This window comes from Lithobates pipiens, unplaced genomic scaffold, assembly GCF_037356315.1.
Source record: "Lithobates pipiens isolate NorthernLeopardFrog02 unplaced genomic scaffold, aLitPip1_a1.2 Scaffold_28, whole genome shotgun sequence".
NCBI classification, from domain to species: Eukaryota; Metazoa; Chordata; class Amphibia; order Anura; family Ranidae; genus Lithobates; species Lithobates pipiens.
Window position 1 is genome coordinate 80925406 of NW_027507789.1, and position 14795 is coordinate 80940200.

The 14795-nt window shown below is 45.7% G+C and overlaps 2 pseudogenes; both read left to right on the forward strand.

Annotated features, from left to right (window-relative positions):
- The first annotated feature begins 3865 nt into the window (after positions 1 to 3865).
- On the forward strand, positions 3866 to 3984 carry LOC143937221 (5S ribosomal RNA; annotated as a pseudogene).
- Positions 3985 to 4079: 95 nt separating this feature from the next.
- Positions 4080 to 4199, forward strand: LOC143937071 (5S ribosomal RNA; annotated as a pseudogene).
- The last annotated feature ends 10596 nt before the right edge of the window (positions 4200 to 14795 follow it).

Below are 14795 nucleotides of genomic sequence, written 5' to 3' on the forward strand. Positions count from 1 at the left end.
AAGAGGGTTGAGAGTGCACAAAGAAATTGCCTACGAGCACAACAACCTGAAAGCGCCCAATCTCGCTTGGTCTCAGAGGCTAAGCAGGGTTGGGCCTGGTTTGTACCTGGATGGGAGACCGCCTGGGTTTTCCAGATGCCGCAGGCTTCTTTTTATGTTGTTGGTGTTGACCTGTTTTTGTCGCTTGTTTCCCAAAGTGATCATCTTGCCATTTGTCAAGAGGGTTGAGAGTGCCTAAAGAGATCGCTTACAGCCACATCACCCTGAAAGCACCCTATCTCTTCTGATCTCAGAGGCTAAGAAGGGTTGGGCCTAGTTAGTACTTGAATGGGAGACGGCCTTGGAATACCAGGTGCCGTATTCTTCTTTTTATGTTGTTGGCGTTGACCTGTTTTTTTTCGCTTGTTTCCCAGGGTTTTGGCATTTTTCAAGAGGGATGAGAGTGCCCAAAGAGATTGCCTATGGACACATCACCCTGAAAGCGCCCAATCTCCGCTGATCTCAGAGGCTAGAAAGGGACGCGCCTTGTTAATACCTGGATGGGAGACCGCGTGGAAATACTAGGTGCGGTAGGCTTCTTTTTATGTTGTTGGCATTGACTTGTTTTTTTTGTTTGTTTCCCAAGGTGACCATCTTGGCGTTTGTCAAGAGGGTTGAGCGTGCCTGAAAAAATCTACTATGGCTGCATCACCCTGAAAGAGCCAAATCTCATTTGATCTCAGAGGCTAAGCAGGTTTGGGACCTGGTTAGTACGTGGATGGGAGACTGCCTGGGATTTCTCGATGCCATAGGCTTTTTTTTTAAGTTGTTGGCATTGACTTATTTTTTATTTTTTGTTTTATTCTTTTACTAAGTATAAGTAGAAAAACACAAATGTAACAGTCAACCATACAGCATGACCCAGGGTCACAATTACATGGTAACAAAAAATAGGCAGCCAAATAACTCTGGGTTCTCAGAGGGGAGTCCTAGAGTTTCATGCAGAAAAGAGAGAAACCCCACCTCCGACATGTAGTACAGTATAACTAATGCAGCTCCGTTCGGACAAATTTAATCATGGAGAACAACTGGGACCACAGCGAGCCAGCTTATCATGACCTACGTGAACCAGAGTAAAATATGAGCCGGTCGTGTCCAGAACCCTGGGGTTCTTCTGGGTCCCAAAGGCTAGTAAGGAGACAAGGCATAGTCAAAAGGGAGGACGGGGGAAGAAGAGAGTGCAAAGACGGAGAGAGAGGAGGGGGGGGATGGCGGCGGGGAAAAATAGAAAAATAAAGACAAAAAGGGAGGGGGGGGGAATGCCACCCAGGGCAGACATGGCCTACGTAGGTAAACGTTAAATGTTCAGTCGTTTTCTGGGACAGGGGCGCTGCTCACCTCCCGAATGTAGTCTCAAGTACCAGTAAAATACCTCCAGGGCCTCCATGTAATACTAAATGCCTCTTCAGTGTTGTGAAGGGTGGCGGTCAATTCTTCCATCCGGAGAATATGATTGACTTTGGAATACCACAGCACCTTGGATGGGGGCTGAGGCTGCCTCCACAGTGTGGGAATGCAGACCCGGGCGGCGTTCAGGAGTTGCATCGTGAGGGTTTTTTTGTATTTTCGAACAGGCTGTTCGGTCAAGTGTAGAAGGCACGCTGCTGGGTTGTCTGCGATATCTACATTTCTGAGAGTTTTTATCGTCCCGGTCACCTCCACCCAAAAGTTCCTCAAGGCCGGGCATGCCCAGAAAATGTGTCCCATGGTCCCCGTATCTGAATTGCACCTCCAACAAACATCTGGGATCGATCTATTCATTTTATTCAGAAGGTATGGGACTCTATACCAGCGTGAGACTATCTTGTATCCTGATTCTTGATATTGGTTTGCGATGGAAGCTTTATGTACTAATGTCAGGATCTTCCCTATCTGTTGTGGGGTAAATGTGTTGCCAAATGCAATCTCCCATTTGTGGATAAATGGTGGGGTCGACTCTTCCTCCTGACTACTTAATATGTTGTACAGGAGGGAGAGGGTGTGTCGCACAGGTTCCTTTTTGTGACAGATGACTCATAGGGCGTCAGGTCTCTAGGAGTGTAGGGGGCCCTTTGTATGGCCAGAAGAAAGTGACGAAGTTGATAAGCATTAAACAATTCAAGCGGAGGGTCAGAAAGCTCGGCGACAGTTTGCGTGGTCGGGAGCCCTCCCGAGGGCCACACCTCTCCCAGACGCTGTTTCCCCACCACTGTCAACTGTCGCAGTTTATTGTTGGTAAATCCCGGTGGGAAGTCTGGATTACCTATAACCGGAGTCATTGGTGACGGCAGGGGAGCAATGTGTGTGCAGCGGAACAACCTCCGCACAACAGCCAACGTAGCTCCCACTACGGGGTGATCTCTGAGGTCTTTTGGTAGGGAGGACAGGAGCCACGGGGAGCTCAATAGGGGAATGGATCCATCCTCAATCTCCATCTCCACCCACTGCTTGTGTGGGCCATTACAATGCCAATCAACGACTCTCGCTAGCAGAGTCGCTCTGTTGTATTGTCTCAGATCTGGGAGACCCAGACCCCCCCTGTCCTTTGGTCTGGCAAGCAATTGCAAACGGGCTCTGGGCGGTTTGCGTGCCCAAATAAAGTCCCGGAGCAGCAGCTGCAGTTGTCTGAAAAAAATTGGGGGTAACCGGATCGGTAATGTCTGGAACAAGTATAAGATCCGCGGGGGGGCCGTCATTTTGAATGCATTACAGCGCCCGAACCGGGTCAGTGTTAAAGCATGCCAGTTTCCCAAATCAGATTTCAGTCTATTCAGGAGAGGGACAAAATTAAGCGGGTACAATTGCGCCAAATCCGCTGCGATGTCAACGCCCAGGTAACGTATAGATTTTTCAGCTCAGTAGAATGGAAAAGCGGAGCGTAGCCTCCTGGCCTCACCATCCGGGACCGATATATTCAATACAGCCGACGGTGCAATTGATTTTATAGTTTGATAGGCTGCCGTATCGCCGGAGAGCCGCGAGTATATTGGGAAGTGAAATGTGTGGATTGGAGACGAAAAAAATTAGATCGTCAGCGCATGCCGCAATTTTGTGGTGTGCCGAGGGTTTGGATATGCCAGTAATATTCGGGTCATTCCGAACGTGACACATAAGTGGTTCCAGTGTCAGAATAAAAATTAGGGGAGACAGAGTACACCCCTGCCTCGTCCCATTAGTGATGGGGAAAGAGTCTGAGCACTCTGAAAGCACCCAATCTCATCTGATCTTGGAGGCTAAGAGGAGTCAGGCCTGGTTAGTACCTGGATGGGAGACCACCTGGGAATACCAGTTATTGTAGGCTTCTTTTTATGTTGTTGGCCTTGATTCGTTTTGTTTTGTTTTCGCTTGTTTCCCAAGGTGACCATCTTGGCATTTGTCAAGAGGGTTGAGAGTGCCCAAAGAGTTCGCTTACAGCAGCATCACCCTGAAAGAGCCCTATCTCTTCGCATCTCTGAGGCTAAGATGGGTTGGGCCTAGTTAGTCCCTGGATGGGAGATGGCTTTGGAATACCAGGTGCCGTAGTCTTCTTTTTATGTTGTTGACATTGACCTGTTTTTTTTTCGCTTGTTTCCCAAGGTGACTATCTTGGCATTTGTCAAGAGGGTTGAGAGTGCCCAAAGAGATTGCCTATGGGCACATAAGCCTGAAAGCGCCCGATCTCCTCTGATCTCAGAGGCTAAACAGGGTCGGGCCTTGCTAGTACCTGGATTGGAGACCACCTGGGAATACTAGGTGCTGAAGGCTTATTTTTATGTTGTTGGCGTTGACTTGTTTTTTTTTTTTTGTTTGTTTACCAAGGTGACCATCTTGGTGTTTGTCAAGAGGGTTGAGAGTGCTTGAAGAGCTCGCCTATGGCCACATAACCCTGAAATCAACAGATCTCGTCTGATCTCAGAGACTAAACAGGGTCGGGCCTTGTTAATACCTGGATGGGAGACCACCTGGGAATACTAGGTGCTGTAGACTTCTTCTCATGTTGTTGGCGTTGACTTGATTTTTTTGTTTGTTTCCCAAGGTGACCATATTGGCGTTAGTCAAGGTTGAGAGTGCCTGAAGAAATCTCCTACGGCCACACCACCCTAAAAGAGCCCAATCTCATCTGATCTCAGAGGCTAAGCAGGGTTGGGACCAGTTTAGTACCTGGATGGGAGACCGCCTGGGATTTCCAGATGCCGTAGGCATCTTTTTATGTTGTGGCCATTGACCTATTTTTTTCCGCTTGTTTCCAAGTTGACCATCTTGGTGTTTGTCAAGAGAGTTGAGAGTGCCTGAAGATATCGGCTACGGCCACATCACCCTGAATCTGTTCCATCTCGTCTGATCTTGGAGGCTAAGCAGACCAGCAGGCCTGGTTAATGCCTGTATGGGAAACCGCCTGGGAATACCAGGTGTCGTAGGCTTCTTTTTTTTTTTCAAATATAATTTTTTCTCCAAATAGGGGAAGACGGTCCCCCGAGTACATAATGCAACAGAGAAATACAGAGCAAAAAGCAGCTGAACAATACTTGATACAGGTATATTCGCAACTGTGAGTCTGCCTTCCATCAATCACAATGATTCGAGGCACGGATAAAGTACTGTACCAAGACCCAGGGTCACACAAACCCCCAGGTCCCTCCGGCATAATCCATCCAGAGGGGGGTGTGGGGCCGTCATTCCCAATTTTCCACTCTTTCCAAAAGAGAGAGGGGGTGGAGGGGGTGAGAGATAGGGGAGGTAGGCAGAAAAGAGAAGGGTTGAAAGATCAGAAAAGGAGAAGAGGGGACGAGACACGATGGCAGCCACTGTCCAAGGGGCCAGTCAAGGAAAGCTCAGAGCACTAAGGCGATAGCAGGCGACATCCTTCCAGCGAGAATATAAAGGTATTCCAGATGTCTCAGGTTTGTTTAAAAAATTCTTGTATACCTTGTGATGTGAGGATCAAGTCCTCCATTTTTTTTTATGTCCTCTATTTTCCTAAGCCAGTGGGTAATGAAAGGGGGGAACATTTTTTCCAATAGAGAGGGATGCAGGATTTCGCCGCATTTATCACATGCCGTAAAATAGATTTTTTTGTACTTCTTAAAGGGGAGGGCCACCCTGAAAAACAAAAAAATGTTAAAAATTACAAAAAATCTAAAAAAAAAAAAAATGAAAAAAATTTTTTTTTTTTACTTACCAGAAATGCCTGTTGCTAGGCACTTTCTCCTAATCTTCCTCTTCCTCCTCCGCGGAGATCTTCTGTCTTCTGTCTTCGTCGCGGCGTCTTCTGGGTAATGAGTCGCGCTGTGTTCTGGGAACTGTGTGTTCCAGAACACAGCGCGTCCCATTCAGAAAGCGCTGCGGGACTCGCGCATGCGCAGTAGCTGCGGGACTCGCGCATGCGCAGTAGGAAACGGGCAGTGAAGCCATAAGGCTCCGCTGCCTGTTTCCCTTACAAGGGATGGCGGCGCCGGGACCCGAGAGCCGAGGGACGGGTCGGCCTCGGGCGGCCGACATCGCGGGCGCCCTGGACAGGTGAGTGTGTTTATTAAGTCAGCAGCTGCAGTGTTTGCAGCTGCTGACTTTTTTTTTTTTTTTTATAACCGGCCCTCCACTTTAATGGGAATCTGTGAATGGTGCAAGAGAAAGAATGCAGCCTCTTCCTGGATGGAGAAGTCTGTGAATTTTTGTGTTATGCATCGGATCTCTGTCCAGAAGTCCACCAAGCTGAGGCAGGACCAAAAAATGTGCAGCAACGTGCCCTCTTCTTCTCCACACCTCCAGCATATGTTCGAGGAAGAGGAGAAACATTTCTGCAGCTTTGATGGTGTCAAATACCACCTGGTGAGAAGTTTAAAATTTGTCTCCTGTATCTTCGTGCACAGCGACATTTTGAGAGCCAAAGTGATAATGCGTTGTCTCTGTGCTGGGGAAAATTAGCAATTAAGGTCCTTTTCCCAGTTGGACAGACAGGTTAAGTGTGGGTAATCTGTTTGAGAGAGAATGTGGGCCAAAGGGCCTTCGCTCCTGCATAGAGTCTCAAACTCCGACTGAGGGCGGGCGAACGTTTGAGGATTGGGGATGGAATGGAGAAAATTATGTAGTTGCGCCGCTCTCCAAAAAGGCAGTTGGAAAAGCCCTGTCGGATCTGTTAGGGTTGAGAAAGAAGGCCATTTTCCATCAATGACGAATTTAGACGCATTGTCTAGGTTGGAATTTCTAAGTGGGTCCCCAGTTCAAAGGTTGGATGGCCACGTATAGGGAATAGGGGGGAAGTCAAAGACGTGAGTGTGTTTTGGGTAGCGATCAGGTGACTGACTTTCAACTAAGCCCCTATAGTGGGATGTGACATAAATTCTGTGGGGGAATACTTATAGCACCACATGGCGCTTCTTAGCGGAATTCGGGAGTGAGCTTAGAAAGTTTGTTTCGATTCCAGTCCAATACATGCCCCAGATGGGAGGCCAGGTAGTAGCGTCGCAAGTTAGGGAGAACAAACCCTCCCTGTTGTTTAGACAATGTCAGCTGTGACCGCTTAAGTCTGGGATTTTTGTGGGCCCAGTTAAATTGAGTGAGCAAGGATTGAGCTTGCTTAAAAAACAGGACTGGAATCTGGATCGGGAGAGCTTGGAAAAGATAAGTAAATTTAGGGAGTATGTTCATTTTAATGAGATTGCATCTGCTGAACCAGGAATGGAGGCCAGAATGCCACCCGTGAAGCAAACTGCGGATCTTAGTGACAAGGGGTGGGGGGAAGTTCAACATAAACGTACGCGCGATGTCCGGTGGAATGTAAGTACGTGAGTATATCTTACTTATCCATGCCAGCATCCGTTCACTCAGACCTATATGGCGAAGGACCGAGAACATTAATGTCCATTTGACCCGATCAAAAGCCTTCTCGGCATCAGTACTCATGAAAAGACAAGGGGTCCCAGATGACTTTGCTTTACGGATCAGGGTAAGCACCTTAGTGGTGTTGTCCCTATCTTCCCTGGTGGGAATAAAACCTAACTGGTCAATATGTATAAGGGACTACAAGTAATGTGCCAATCACGTGGCGAGGAGTTAGAGAATAGTTTTAGGACCGAATTTTGGAGGGAAATGGGTCTGTAGCTCCCACATAGGCCTGGGTCCTTGCCCTCCTTAGTTATCAACGAGATGTGGGCTCTAAGGGTATCCTCAGGAAAATAAATTCACCAAGCGCAGGCCGAGAATAGGGAGGAAGGTCTTAAAGTATTGTGCGGTATATCCGTCAGGGCCCGGAGCCTTACCCACCTTCGGAGGTCCCACGGCCGTCTGGACTTCTTCCAGTGTGATCGGGTCCTCCAAGTACTCCCGTGATTCCGATGAGAGGGTTGGTAGACCAGAACCGGTTACATATCTGTCTATATTGTCCTGTCCAGACCCTGAATCGGGCAGGTTGTAGAGATCAGAGTAACATTTTTCAAAGACTTCGACTATTTGGGTTGGGGTAGAGGCCCTCTGGCCATTCTCATCTATCAACTGTGGTATGTAAGAGCCAAATTTCAACTCCTTTACCGACCTGGCTAAGATTTTTCTGCATGTGTCCTCTGATTCCTACGTCAGTTTACGACAAAACTGGAGTGCCGCTTTCGCTTTATAATGGAGTAGGACAGCAATATGGGTATGGAGTGTCCCCAATTCAATCTCTAAGGTCCGTAAGGGGGTATGTTTATGTTTCGCTTACACAGAGGCAAGTTCACGAAACAGATTAGCAAGCTGTTCCTTCCGTGTTCGTTTGATGCGCGCCCCGTGCCTGATAAGTACCCTGCGGAGTACTGACTTGTGAGCCTCCCAAATTATCCCCGGGTCACAGTCGTGCTTTAGTTTTCTTGGAAATAAAGGTCCAATTCCCTGGTCACATCTGCTAAAACTTACGGTATCTGGAGGAGGCTCTCATTAAGGTGCCAGAATAGAGACCTAGGTGAGGGGTAGGGAGCGAGGAGCAAGAGGCAGAAGTGTCAACCGATGGCGAAAGGGGACATTAAAGTCCCCACCTAATATCAATTGGCCCTCCCGAAAGTCACATAATCTGTGCAGGGTAGTTCTGAGGAACGTGTCTTGGTGATCATTGGGAGCGTACACAGTGGCAAATGTAAAAAGGCGCTCTCCAATGTGGCCCCTAAGAAAAAGATATTGGCCCCCAGGGTCCACCAGAGAATCCTGGAGAACCCAGGGGAGCCTGCTAGAGATCAGAATGGAGAGGAAGGGTTAGTAGAGTGGTAGACCTTAGGGAAGGATCTCGACCATAGAAAGGGGAGGCTAGTATTTTTAAAATGTGTTTCTTGTATAAAGGCCACATCAGTACAGGATGTGTTCAGTTCTCACAGGAGGATCCACCATTTTTCAGGGGAGTTCAGTCCCTTAACGTTTAGAGAGGTGACCTTGACTGAGTCTGCCATCGCTCCTCGGGGAGGGGGAGGGGGACATCAGAGAAAAGCAAAGAAAGTTGAACCAAGGTAGGTTTTGGGTAGGTAATGCATGGCGGGAACTAAGGGGGAGAAAGGAAGGGCAAATGGAAGGAAAGGTAAAGGGAAAAAGCGGCCGGGCACCTCAACCCCAGGGGGAGAGGGAAATTAAGGGTTGTCCGCACTCAACAGTACAGGAAGGGTATACTAAAACAGCACAATTATGCTATAGCGCTTACCAGATGTACACTGGGTTTAAAGCGCTGTCCTACTTGGGTTATTGGGTAGACAGGTCGGAGAGGGAGCCCCCGAATCCTAGTCCCCCCAGTCCCGGCAGTGGTAAATGTCACGTCTGATACCGGTATGCAAATAAAAGACAATCAGTAACATCAAAGAAACAAAAAACAATAGTATAACCAAAACAGAGGTAGAGCATATAACTGTCAGCACTGAGGGGTCTCCTCGGCTCGCCCTAAACATAGGCATGCACGAGGGAGCCCGTCACAACAGAAAAGGCATCACAGAATGGGATCCACCACCCCCCGTCCCATACCCCTAAAGTACATGCAGTCCCCGGACAAATGCATTTCTCCCTTTGGCAGATTGTCCTCTCCTTACCCCCTCTCCCCCGTCCACGCCCCGGGGGGAAAAGGGGCAGGGAAGGGGGGAGAGGGGGAGTGGAAGGGGGGAAAGGGGGAGTGGAAGGGGGAAAGGGGGAGGGAAAGGAGGGAAGGGAAGGGTGGGAAGGGGGGGAAGGGAGGGGGGAAACAGGGGAGAGGGGACAAACATGCAGAAATGTCAAGTCCTTTAGCGCACTCCCACCAGCAAACACCCGGACCCCATAAATTTCAACTCCTCCCCTCCATGGTCACCACATCAAGATGAAAGAGGAGCAGCCCTGGTCGGTGCATGGAAAATCCGGCAGGCAAGGGGCTGGGGCCACCATCCCTCCATCCAACGGGAGACTTCACCTGAGCAGCAGTCCTGGGGCCCGCCAATTAGTGTCTCTCCTGCATCGCCATCGGGGGCTGTGTAGAGCATCCAGAGGGAGGCTGGGACCGCCCAAACAGTAAGGGGTAAATCCTCCAGGGGGGTCCAGAGTCACCCTGGAGGGAAGCAGTGTCTTGTACCAATAGGCTCAATAAATAAGTCATCCAGGGTCCCCGAAAGCTGCAGAAGGCAATGTCAGCAAAGAGTAGGTGGGAGTCAGAGGGGGGGACAAGGGGCGCATCCAGGGGGAGGGGACACATATGCGGGAATGTCAAGCCCTTCCAGTACCAGCGCATTAGGTATCACTCAGACCCCCCAAAGTGCAACTCCCCCATCTAAGGTCAAGACTCCAGAAGGGAAGATGAGCCGCCCTGGTCTGTACATGAAAGAACCTGCTGCCAAGGGGTTGGGGCCATCATCCCTTCCTCCAATGGGAGATGCCACCGGAATGAAAGCCCTGTGTCCTGTCAAGTGGTGCCCCTCTGACAATGTCGTTGTGGTATATGTGGAGCATCCAGGGAGAGGCAGGGACCACCCACAGTGAGGGGTAAAGCCTCCAAGGGGGACCGGTGTCAGACAGGAGGATAGCGGTGTCTTGTACAAGTTGGTTAATTAGACAAGTCATTCAGTGTGTTCCTGTGAGCAGCGGAAAGAAAGGTCGGTAAGGATTATGAATGGGTGGGGGCCAGGGAGTGCATAAAACTGCCACCAGATGACCGGGGCAGAGAGGGCAAGGGGATGAAACTCAGATCTGGTAGGTGGGGGCGGGGGTGAGGAGTGTCCCTCATATTACTCACGTTGGCCATACCTTGAAGCTGAGCGCTCTGCATACCCAGGACGTCCTTCTGTATAATCTAGCCTATCTGTATACATTAGCCTGTCTTTTGTACACATTAGTCGGTCCTCTGTATACACTAGTCTGTCTGTATACACTAGTGTATACAGATAAGCTAGATTATACAGAAGAACGTCCTGGGTATGCAGAGATGGAGGCTAGAGTGTATACAGACGGACTAGTGTATACAGAAGACCGGCTAGTTTATATAGGGAGGCTAATGTATGCAAAAGACAGGCTAGTGTATACAAATAGGCTAGATTATAGAGAAGAACATCTTGGGTATGCAGAGAGAGAGGCTGGGTTACAAAGAGAGGCTGGTGTATGCAGACTTGCTAGTGTATACAGACGGACTAGTGTATAGAGAGGCTTGGGTATACAGAGAGCTAATGTATAAAGAGCAGCTAGTGTATACAAAAGACATCCAATGGTATACAGAGAGACTCGTGTATGCCGAAGACCGGCTAGTTTATACAGAGAGGCTAAAGTGTACAAAACACAGGCTAGATTATACAGAAGAACGTCCTGGGTATGCAGAGATGGAGGCTAGGGTATACAGAGAGAGAGACTGGGTTACACAGAGAGGCAGGAGTATGCAGACTTGCTAGTGTATACAGATGGACTAGTGTATACAGTAGACCGGCTAGTTTACACAGAGAGGCTAATCTGTACAAAAGACAGGCTAGTGTATACAGATAGGCTAGATTATACAGAAGAAGGTCCTGGTTTATGCAAGAGATGGAGGCTAGGGTATGCAGAGAGAGAGGCTTGGTTACACAGACTTGCTAGTGTATACAGACGGACTAGTGTATACAGAGGACCGGCTAGTTTATACAGAGAGTCTAATGTGTACAAAAGACAGGCAATTGTATACAGATAGGCTAGATTATACAGAAGAACGTCCTGGGTATGCAGAGATGGAGGCGAGGGTATACAGAGAGAGAGGCTAGAGTATGCATACAGGCTAGTGTATACAGATAGGCTAGATTATACAGAAGAAGGTCTTGGTTTATGCAAGAGATGGAGGCTAGGGTATGCAGAGAGAGAGGCTTGGTTACACAGACTTGCTAGTGTATACAGACGGACTAGTGTATACAGAGGACCGGCTAGTTTATACAGAGAGGCTAATGTGTACAAAAGACAGGCTAGTGTATACAGATAGGCTAGATTATACAGAAGAACGTCCTGGGTATGCAGAGATGGAGGCTAAGGTATACAGAGAGAGAGAGGCTAGAGTACGCATACTTGCTAGTGTATACAGATGGATTAGTGTATACAGAGGACCGGCTAGTTTATACAGAGAGGCTAATGTGTACAAAAGACAGGCTAGTGTATACAAATAGGCTAGATTATAGAGAAGAACGTCTTGGGTATGCAGAGATGGAGGCTGGGTTACACAGAGAGGCTAGTGTATGCAAGCTTGCTAGTGTATACAGACGGACTAGTGTATACAGTAGACCAGCTAGTTTATACAGGGAGGCTAATGTCTACAGAAGACCGGCTAGTGTATACACATAGGCTAGATTATAGAGAAGAACGTCCTGGGTATGCAGAGATGGAGGCTAAGGTATACAGAGAGAGAAGTTGAGTTACAACTTATAGCCGAGTTTTACACGACTTTATTATTAGCATTATTCGCATTATTCATATATATTATGCAGAGTGTAAGTATTGCAGTGAGACGATATTGCTTTTAAAAGATTTGTATTATTATACATAGCATTGTTAGCAGACTAATAGGACAATTTACATGGCTTAATATTGCAGAGCGTAATTTATCAGGAAAGAGATCCAAAGCGTTAGTTGCAGTAGTTTCATAAAACTGAGAAATCGTCGCATTACTCTAAATTTAAAAGTTGTTCCGGTAGCACTGAAAAGACGATATTAGATGAGTGATCTACACATTTCGTTTACTATTTCACTATACCGGCTAAATGTTAATATGTTAATATGTGCTGCGTGTAAGGTAGAAATTAGATGGTTTAGTGTGAGCTGGTTTACCAGGATTTAGAGATAGTAATCTGTTTATACTAGTAATAAATATAGCAAAATAACTATAACGAGTTTAAGTGGAAATACGTGAAATAACAGCAACAACGTGTGTAGGTTTTTATCAATCAAGTTAATGACGTGTCAGCAGCTAAATATTCTGCAATAGCAGAGATTAAGTATTGCAGTCGAAATGAGATCGGAAGCGATAGTTTTGCAGTAGCTCCAAAAAAACTGAGAAATCATTTCATTACTCTAAATGTAAAAGTTATTCCGAGCAATTAAACTGTTCACGGTAGCATTGCATTACTCTTAATATGTGCAGCGTGTAAAGAAGCAATAAGATGGTTTTGTATTATCCTAAAATTAGCAGTATACGTAATAAAGGTGAGTAGGTAACCTGGATTTAGACATAGCAAACTCTATAATCTAATTTAGCAAAATTAGAAAGGATAATATTGAGACAGTATATACAGGTCGAGTTTAACTGGAAATACACAAAATATCTAGCTTACCTTTACATTGTTCAATAGAGCATTGCAAAGTAATACCAAGGCAGAATGTCGGAATAGCAATTAGATGAGATGATTGCTGTAATCATGAAATATCAGCAACGCCTAGGTTTCTATCGGATGAGAAAGTATAATAACTGGCAAAGTATGACATGGCAAAGAGACAAATTGCATTAGAGATGTGAGATCGACATGAAATGTCAATCCCCATTGGTTACTTACATGTAAACGCGGCTACATACAGCAAAGTGTGAGCTAAGCAGCTAAAGGGTATTTAAGAGTAAATTGACGTAGCTTGAAAATTCCAACGTGTAAATCGTTCCATGAATTATGTTACGCACGAAGACGGCTTACACTGATTGTTTTCCGTTTCCACTGGTCATCGGCATAATGTATCAGTAACCATGAACATTAATAGTGATAGACAGCTTACATTAGGATGTATGCATGATGTGAATGTAAAATAGTTGCATTATGTGTTATTAATGTAATCAAACTGTATTCCTATGCTTTGCTACTGCAACCACTTCTCAATCAAGTAAACCGTCCCACTGCTTTTCTCACATTTTGCCGCTGTTAAAAAATGTGTTGCAAGTGTTATGTGTTACAAATGGTTATCAGTGTGACAGTTAATGTGGAGAAGAAGTAATACACAAAATAGAGTCAGAAAGAGAATCCTATTGCATAGAGGTAGCGAGAGATGGTTGCATTAATCTTAATGTGCAGTGTGTAAAAGGTTTTAAAAAGATGGTTTTGTGTGACTTTTGCTTTAACGTAAAATTAGCTGTAGACATTATAACTTGTTACAATGATTTAGAGATAGTAATCTCTATAAAATAATAATAATAAGTATAGCAAAACAAATTACGAAAATTTTGAGGCAGTATGTATAGGTCGAGATATAGTGAATACACAAAAGGGATCAAGGGATAGTAGCAAAGTCAAGGGATAAATGCAAAGGTACTCTATTTAACAGTAAATTGACGTAGCTTGCAAATTCCAACGTGTAAATCGTTCCATTAATTTTGCTGCGCACGAAGACGGCTTTCACTGACTGTTTTCCGTTTCCACTGGAAAGAGAATCCTATTGCATAGAGGTAGCGAGAGATGGTTGCATTACTCTTAATGTGTAAAGGTTTTAAAAAGATGGTTTTGTGTGAATTTTGCTTTAACGTAAAATTAGCTGTAGACATTATAACTATGGTTAGGTTTACAATGATTTAGAGTTAGTAATCTCTATAATATAATAATAAGTATAGCAAAACAAATTAGCAAAATATTGAGGCATTATATATAGGTCGAGATAAAGTGAATACACAAAGGGATCAAGGGATAGTTGCAAAGTCAAGGGATAAATGCAAAGGTACTCTATTTAACAGTAAATTGACGTAGCTTACAAATTCCAACGTGTAAATCGTTCCACTAATTTTGTTACGCACGAAGACGGCTTACACTGACTGTTTTCCGATTCCACTGGAAAGAGAATCCTATTGCATAGAGGTAGCGAGAGATGGTTGCATATGGCAGAAAGACGGCTTATACTGCTTTTCTTACATTTTGCTGCGGTAAAAAGAAATGTTTTGTCACTGTGTTTTAACTGTGACAGATAAGGTGGAGAAAAAGAAGTAATACAGACTCAAACAGTGGAAACGTCTATTTGTCATGACAGCTGATACTGGTTGAGCAATAAAACTGTTTTATTAAGATGTAAGACTAGTTTTATTCTCTACATATAGGCTTTTCAAAGAGTTGTATAATATAGGCGACCAATAGGACATTTAAATGGCTTAATATTGTAGGGAGGAAGTATCGCTGTTCAAAGGTAAGAGATTGAAAGCTTAGCTTGAAAATGGCCGAGAAATAGTTGCGTTTGTCTAAATTTAAAGGATATGCCGGTACCAATGAGAAAGCTTATATTAGACTAGTTGATCTTTGCATTACACAATCCTATTATTATTATTATTAAGATCATAGTGCAGAGAGATACTCAGTTAATGTCAGAGATACTCGGTCAATGTCAGAAAAGCAATAAAACTGTTTACATCGTTAGAGAGCGAT